Source organism: Mus caroli, chromosome 13 (genome assembly GCF_900094665.2).
Source record: "Mus caroli chromosome 13, CAROLI_EIJ_v1.1, whole genome shotgun sequence".
In the NCBI taxonomy this organism is placed as follows: domain Eukaryota; kingdom Metazoa; phylum Chordata; class Mammalia; order Rodentia; family Muridae; genus Mus; species Mus caroli.
The window spans coordinates 72,356,118-72,364,782 of record NC_034582.1 but is presented as its reverse complement, the minus strand read 5'-3'; the positions used below and the strand labels follow the sequence as shown (position 1 = coordinate 72,364,782).

Below are 8,665 nucleotides of genomic sequence, written 5' to 3'. Positions count from 1 at the left end.
CTCTACCATCATCATGAGATATGCCTTTAAATCCGGGTCTAGCTTTTCAGGTGTGTTAGGGTACCCAGGACTGATTGGGGTGGGAGTGCTGGGTTCTGATGATAATGAGTGGTCTTGGTTTCTGTTAGTAAGATTCTTACGTCTGCCTTTTGCCATCTGGTATATCTCTGGAGTCAGTTGTTATAGTTGTCTTTGGTTAGAGCTTGTTCCTTTCATATTTCTGTTAGCCTCTCCCAGCAGACCTGGGAGACTAGCTCTCTCCTGAGTTTCAGTGGTTAGAGCGCTCTCTATAGGCAAACTCTCCTCTTGCAGAGAAGGTGCACAGATATCTGTTGTTCAGACTTGACTACTGGCAGATGAAGGCCTGAAACAGGGCCTGTCCCAGAAGCTGTTAGCTTCTGTAGTCGACACTCTCACTTGTGCAGACTAGTATTGACGGGATCCAGGAACAAAGATGGCTCCCCCAGATGCTCTGGCAAAGTCCTCCGGGGCGGGGTGGACACTTCTTCCCTGGCAGGGAAGGATCCTGGATGTCTGGAGCCCAAAAAGGGGCCTGCCTTAAAAGCTCTGTGGCTCCCGCCTGACCCAGAAGCTGTTAGCTTCTGTAGTCCACACTCTCACCTGTGCAGACTAGTCTTGGCAGGATCCGGGAACCAAGATGTCTCAGGCAGATGTTCAGGCAACGGCTTCAGTCTGTTAGCCTGTGTCTTTTTATTAGGGAATTTAATCCAATGGTATTGAGAGATATTAGGGACCAGTGATTGTTGCTTCATGTTATTTTTGTTTTTAGAAGTGGAATTATGTTTGTGTGTTTTTCTTCTTTTGGGTTTGTTATGAAAGGATTAATTTCTTGCTTTTTCATGGGTGTAGTCCCTCCACCAAGATGAATTCTCAATTCTGAACATCTATACCCCAAATGCAAGGGCACCCACGTTTGTAAAAGAGACATAACTGAAGCTCAAAGCACACACTGAACCTCACACAATAATAGTAGGAGATTTCTACACCACACTCTCAACAATGGACAGATCATGGAAACAGAAATTAAGCAGAGACACAGTGAAACTAAAAGAAGTTAAAAACCAAATGGATTTATCATACATCTATAGAACATTTCACCCTAAGAGAAAAGAATATACCTTCTTCTTGGCACCTCAAAAATCAATCATATAATCAGACACTAAACAAACCTCTCATGTGTTCTATTGCACCACCATGGAATAAGCCTGGTCTTTAATAACAACAAAAACAACAGAAAGCCCACATATAGGTGGAAGCTGAACAACTATCTACTCAATGATAACTTGGTCAGGGAATAAAAATGGAAAGAAATTAAAGACTGATTAGAATTTAATGAAAATGAAGGCACAACATGTCCAGAGAATTCTCAACTGAGGAATCTCACCTGGCCGAGAAGCACCTAAAAAAAATGTTCAACATTCTTAGTCATCAGGGAAATGCAAATCAAAACGACCCTGATATTCCACCTCACACCAGTCAGAATGGCTAAGATCAAATATGCAGGTGGCAGCAGACACTGGCAAGTATATGGAGAAGAGGAACACTTTTCCATTGATGATGGAACTGCAAGCTGGTAAAACCACTTTGTAAATCAATATTGCGGTTCCTGAGAAAATTGGAAATACTATCTTTAGACCAAGCTATACCACTACTTGGCATATACCCAAAAGATGCTCCAACATATAACAAGGACACATGCTCCACTATGTTCATAGCAACCTTATTTATAATAGCCAGAAACTGAAAAACACCAGATGTCCCTCAAGAGAGGAATGGATACAGAAAATGTGGAATATTTACACTGTGGAATACTACTAAGCTATTAAAAACAATGACTTCATGAAATGCACAGGCAAATGGATGGAACTAGAAAATATTCTCCTGAGTGAGGTAACCCAGACACAAAAGAACATACATGGTATGTACTCACTGATAAGTGAAGATTAGCCCAAAAGCTTACAGTGCCCATGACACAACCCACAGACCAGATGGAACTTAAGAGGAAGACCAGGATGTTCATGCTTCAGTCCTTCATTGAGGAGGGAACAGGATAATCATGGGAGGTAGAGGGAGGAGGGACATGGGAGGCAAAGAGGAGAGGAGGAAATAACAGGGCCAGTATCAGGTACTTTAGGGGATGGAAGAGAGGTGCAGAGGGTCAGGAAATTGAATAAAAATATGTAGCAGTGGGGGATGAGGAACTGGTGATAGCCAGTATCAGACTCTGGGGAAATGAGGCTCCCAGGACTCAATAGGGATGACTTTAGCTAAAATGAGCAGAGAACGGGAGATAGATTCTGTAGACACCACTTCCAGTAGATAGGCACAGCCCCAGTAGAGGGAAGGGGCCACCCACCCATCTCAAAGTTTTTAACCCAGAATGTTCCGGTCCAAAGGAAGAACAGGGACAGAAAAAAATGGAGCAGAGCCTGGAGGAAGGTCCATCCAGGGACTGCCCCACCTAGGGATCCATTCTGTCTGCAGACACCAAACCCAACAGTGTTGCTTTTGCAAAGATGCACTTGCTGACAGGAACCTGGTGTGGCTGTTCCTTGGGAGGTTCGGCGAGCAATTGACCAATGTAGATATGGATGCTTGGAGCCAAAGATAAGATTGAGCTCAGGAACCCTGTGGGGGAGTTGGCGGAAGGACTAGAGGAACAGAGGGGGATTGCAACCCCAGAGGAAGAACAACATCAGATAGCCAGACCAAAGACCATCCAGTACTCCCAGGGACTAGACAACCAGTGAAGGAGTGTATAGGGAGGGATCCATGGCTCCAGATACATAGGTAGCAGAGGATAGCCTTGACTGACATCAATGGAAGGGGAAGCCCTTGGTTCTGTAGAGGTTTCATGGGCCAACATAGGGGGATGCTGGAGTGGTGGAGAAGGAGAAGGTGGGTGGATAGGGAAGCACCCTCATAGAGGCAAAGGGGAGGGAGGAAAGGGTGGGTGTGGAAATGGAGTTTGTGGAGGGGTAATTAGGAAGTGGGAAATCATTTGAGATGTAAACAAATGGAACAATTAATTTTTAAAAAAGTTCTTAAATCATAATAACTTGTATGGAACATCCCACGCCTCTTCTTAATAGGAATCATCAAATTTAAAGATGAGAAAGAAATATTCTCTGACAAGGACTCAGTTTCTTAGATAGGAGTACATTTGGACTTAGTGCTTCAATGGACACGGTTAGCAAGGCTTTTTTTTCCTCAACTATGAAAAGTAGAGCTATGACAAAATTATCTAAGAAGTATAATTTTGTCTGAAAAGCAATCATAGGCCTATATTCAGGTCCATTAGCTAAAACCAAAAAACTACATAAGAACTAAACATTGAAAAGACTAAAAAGAGAAAAAAAAAGCAACAAAATAAATAAATGTATCTACTATACAACCTAGCAGTTACACATCTGAGGATTTATTCTAGAGAAATATACATTCATCTACATATTACCTGAACATAAAGTTTTGTAGCAACTTTAAAATACTATTGTCTAACTGTAATTTTATCAACTACCAAATGGTAAAACTATATACCATGGTCAGTAACAAAAAGAATTAATTCTAATCCATATAGTCACTTCTATGAATATTCAAATAATTATACTGGAAGAGCAGTTAATCTCACAAGACTACACATTCTGTAATTCTATATAGCATCTATGATTTGAGGAACATGAGGCGGGGAAGCACCAGTGACTGACAAAACTACAGGGAGCCTAATGATAAAGAAAACGCCAGAGGATCTTGACAACAACATTATTATATAGCTTAACTATGTATGCTTGATATAATGTGAAATTTAACTATAAATTTGCAAAGTGTAGCTTTAGAGTGAAAAACACGGGTATATACTCTATAAAACTCCAGCATATTATTTCTTACAACTTTATGAAAATTTTCAACTCAAATTAATAAATTTAATGAAAATAGTAAAACATGGTCACATACTGAACTACAAAAGTCATTATTATTCTCTTGTAGTAATGGTTTTCAGTCTTTGGAAATTTCATAAATGTATATATTATATTTGGTTATTTCATCCACTGCTGTTGAAGCCCTTCTTCCCAAATAGTCGTCTGCCTCTACTTTTCCATCTCTGTGTATCCATTATTGAGTCCATCTGCATGAACAGGGGTGTATGTTATTTACTAGTTCACAAGCAATTTACCAGTGACCACGCCACTCAAGAAAATGTGGCAAGCAACAAAAGCCACTGAGGAAGACATGGGACGTCACAACCCCTCCTCACCCATGATGAAATGCTGTTTTGAGTTTGAATGTGATAGCATGTCATGCTCAGAGCATAGCACTGCTCCTCAATTTTTATAACCCCATTCCATGACCTTGAAGCTTGAGCACTGGCAACACTGATGTCCTGTTTTGTCGTTCTAATTTTTTTCCTTTTTTAAAATTGGATGTATTCTTTATTTACATTTCAAATGTTATTCCATTTCCAGGGGATGACTGCCATATTGATTTCCAGAGTGGTTTTACCAGCTTGACGTCCCAACAGCAATGGAGGAGTGTTTCTCTTTCTCCACATCCTTGCCAGCATCTGCTATCAGTTGTGTTTTTGATCTTAGCCATTCTTAATGGTGTGAGGTGGAATCTCAGAGTCATTTTGATTTGAAGTACCCTGATGACTAAGGATGTTAAACATTTCTTTAGGTGCTTCCCCACCATTCGAGTTTCCTCAGTTGAAAATTCTTTGTTTAGCTCTGTACCCCATTTTTTAATAGGGTTATTTGATTGTCTGGAGTCTAACTTCCTGTGTTCTTTGTATAAATTGGATATTAGATATATACATCTATTGGATGTAGAATTGGTAATTATCTTTTCCCAATCTCACCCTCATAGAGGCAAGGTGAGGGAGGATGTAATAGGATGTTTGTGGAAGGGAGGGAAACTGGGAAAAACGGTAACATTTGAAATGTATATAAAGAAAATATTCAACAAAAAATGATGTAATTAACCTATTTTGTACACTTAATTTATGCTAAAAAGAAAATATTACATTCTGAATTTATTATTATTCACTAATTTTTCTGAATAAAAGTATTTAGTAATTTTAACTGAATTATATAATTCAGTTAATATTATGGAACATATTTAGTAATTATTAATCAATAATTTTGATATGTAAACAATAATAAAAATCATTCCGTATATCTAGATAAAGATGCCAAAATGTCTCAAAAATTTCAAACACCTGTCTGATTTTTAAAAAAACAAATATTTCAGACTTTATTTTGTTTTCTTGACTATATGTAGCTTTTCAAGTATTAATGAATTTCTCATATTAAAATCAATTAAAAGGGAGAATAAATTTGCAATGAAATAATTATATTTTCTCCTATATGGTCTTTGCAAATGTTTCATAGTATTCATCACTAAAACTACCTAGAACTGTGTTTTCCATTAGAAGAAATATGTAAGGATTTTTGGCAGACATGGGGCTGTCTACTTAGGTATTTCTTTCCTCTTTAGTTAGAATTTATGGCTTGTCTTTGGCAAAGAATGCCCAGTTTACCTAAGTTGTTGAGTTTATTGGCATAAAATTATATATAATACCTCTTTACTTTTTATTGCCTTAATGTCTATAAAACACCCACTTTCTTTTATATTTACCCCCATTCACATATAACTCTGAAAAGGGACTTATTTTGCAAATAACATCAATCATTTTTAGCTTGATAATTTTTTTCCTCACTGTCTGCTATTAAGTTAACTTCTATTATTAATTTTTGTATGTTTGTAGTCTGTGTATATACTTATATTTGTGTGTGTTTGTGTGTGTGTTTGTGTGTGTGTGTGTTTGTGTGTGCACACGTGTGCGTGCTGGTACACATGCACATGTGGGCACAGCATGTCTAGCCCAGAATTTATCAATGGATGTCTTCCATGACCACTTTCTGCTTTTAATTTTGAGACATGGTCTCTCACTTACTCTGGAGCTCAGAGACTCAGCTAGACGGGTTGGACAGCAGTCCTCAGGGTTTTTCCCTCTCTGTTTCTCAGCACTGGGACTGCAGCTCAATCTGTGAGCTCTGGTGTTTCAGGAATGGGTCTTCATGCTTGTACAGCAAGCATCTCAGAGAGCTCCACAGCAACTTCTGTACTGGTTTTATTATTTCGTTCAGCCTGTAGTTTGGATTTAATTTGCTTTTATTTAGTTAGTTTCTTAAGGGAAAAGCTTGGGCAACTGACCTTAAACCTTTCTAATTTTATAATATAAGTATATAATCCTACGAATTTTTCTGTAAGCACTACTTTAGCTACACCTCAAAACCAGATATTTTCCCCTTCAATAAAAGGAAAATATTTTTCCCCCTTGGGAATATTTTGGAAATTAGATGTAACTTGTGGGTAACTTGTGTTGCTTGATTTTATTGTTTTATTTTTTTTATTTTCTGGGGGTTTTGTTTTGTTTTGTTCTTTAGTTACATTTCAAATGGTCTCCATTTTCCAGGTCTCCTCTTCAAAAATCCCCTATTGCATCCTTCCTCCCCCTGCCTTATGAGGGTATCCCCCCCCCAGCCACCTTCACCCTTCCTCCCACCCTGGCATTTCCTTACACTGGGAATCGAGAACCCTCAGGAACAAGGGCCTCTCCTCCCACTGAGGCCATCATCTACCACATATACGGCTGGAGCCATGGGTCCCTCCATGTGTATTCTTTGGCTGGTGGTCCAGTCCCTGGGAGCTCTGGGGGGGGGGTGTCTGACCTATTGATACTGTTGCTCCCTCCATGGGGCTGCAAACCCCCTCAGATCCTTCAGTCCCTTCTCAAATTCCTCCATCTGGGACTCTGTGCTCAGTCCAAAGGTTGGCTGTGAGCATCCACCTCTGTATTTGTCAGGCTCTGCTAGGGTCTCTCGGGAGATAGCAATATCAGGCTTCTGTCAGCAAACACTGCCCAGCATCCACAATAGTGTCCAGGTGTGGTGACTGTATATGGAATCCCGATGAGGAGCAGCCCACCTTCTGGATGGCCTTTCCTTTAGTCTCTGCTCCACACTTTGTCTCCATACTTCCTCCTGTGAGTATTTTGTTCATCCTTCAAAGAAGCACCAAAGCATCCACACTTTGCTCTTTGATCTTGCGTTTCATATGGTCTGTGAATTGAATCTTGAGTATTCTGAATTTTGGGCTAATATCCACTTATCAGTGAGTGCATACCATGTGTATTTTTTTGTGACTGAGTTACCTCACTCAGGAGGATAATTTCAAGTTCCAGCCATTTGCCTGAGAATCTTACGAAATCATTGCTCTTAATGGCTGAGTAGTATTCCACTGTGTAAATGTACCATGTTTTCTGCATCCATTCCTCTGTTGAGGGGCATCTGGGTTCTTTCCAGTTTCTGGTTATTATAAATAAGGCTGCTATGAACATAGTGGAGCATGTGTACTTATTACAAGTTGGAAAATCTTCTGGGCATATGCACAGGTAGTACTATGGCCAGTTTTCTGAGGAACCAGCAGACTGATTTCCAGAGTAGTTGTACAAGCTTGCAATCCCACCAGCAATGGAAGAGTGTTCCTCTTTCTTCACATCCTCGCCAGAATCTGCTGTCACCTGAGTTTTTGATCTTAGCCATACTGACTGGTGTGAGGTGGAATCTCAGAGCTGTTCTGATTTGCATTTCCCTGCTAACTAAGGATGCTGAACATTTCTTTAGGTGCTTCTCACCCATTCAGTATTCCTCAGTAGAGAATTCTCTGTTTGGCTCTGCTCCCCATTTTTAATAGGGTTGTTTCTCTGGAGTCTAACTTCTTGAGTTCTTTGTCTTTGTTGGATATTAGACCTTTATTGGATGTAAGATTGGTAAAGATACTCTGAGGTAGTGTCTGTCTTTGATATTGAGGTATGTTTCCTGTATGCAAAATGCTGGGTCCTCTTTACATATCCAGTCTGTTAGTCTATATCTTTTTATTGGTGAATTGAGTCCATTGATGTTATGAGATATTAGGCAATAGTGATTGTTGTTTCGTGTTATTTTTTTATGTTATTTTCATGTTTGTGTAGCTATCTTCTTTTGGGGTTGTTGAAAGATTACTTTCTTGCTTTTTCTAGGGTGTAAGTTTCCCTCCTTGTGTTGACATTTTTCATCTATTATCCTTTGTAGGGCTGGATTTGTGGAAAGATATTGTTTAAATTTGGTTTTCTCATGGAGGATCTTGATTTTTCTATCTATGGTAATTGAGAGTTTTGCTGGGTATAGTATACTGGGCTGGCTATTGTGTTCTCTTAGGGTCTGTATGACATTTGCCTGGGATCTTCTAGCTCTCATAGTCTCTGGTGAGAAGTCTGGTGTAATTCTTCTAGGTCTGCCTTTAGGTCTGAGTAGAGAGACCTTTAGCTCTCTGGTAGAAAGACATGGCTGCTCTTTCAGAGGACCTCGGTTCCATTCCCAGCACTCATATTGTTAAAAAGTGCTGGTTGATTTTCTTTTTTTTTTTTAATTTATTTTTTATTAGGTATTTTCCTCATTTACATTTTCAATGCTATCCCAAAAGGCCCCCATGCCCACCCCCCCAATCCCCTACCCACCCACTCCCCCTTTTTGGCCCTGGGGTTCCCCTGTACGGGGGCATATAAAGTTTGCAAGTCCAATGGGCCTCTCTTTGCAGGGATGGCCGA

General features: G+C 39.8%; 1 protein-coding gene across 8 annotated transcripts in view; it reads right to left on the bottom strand.

Moving 5' to 3' along the window:
- Fam172a (family with sequence similarity 172 member A) overlaps window positions 1-8,665 on the bottom strand; it is a 432,511-nt gene that overhangs the window by 333,375 nt on the left and 90,471 nt on the right. The gene's annotated exons all lie outside the window — the stretch shown is intronic.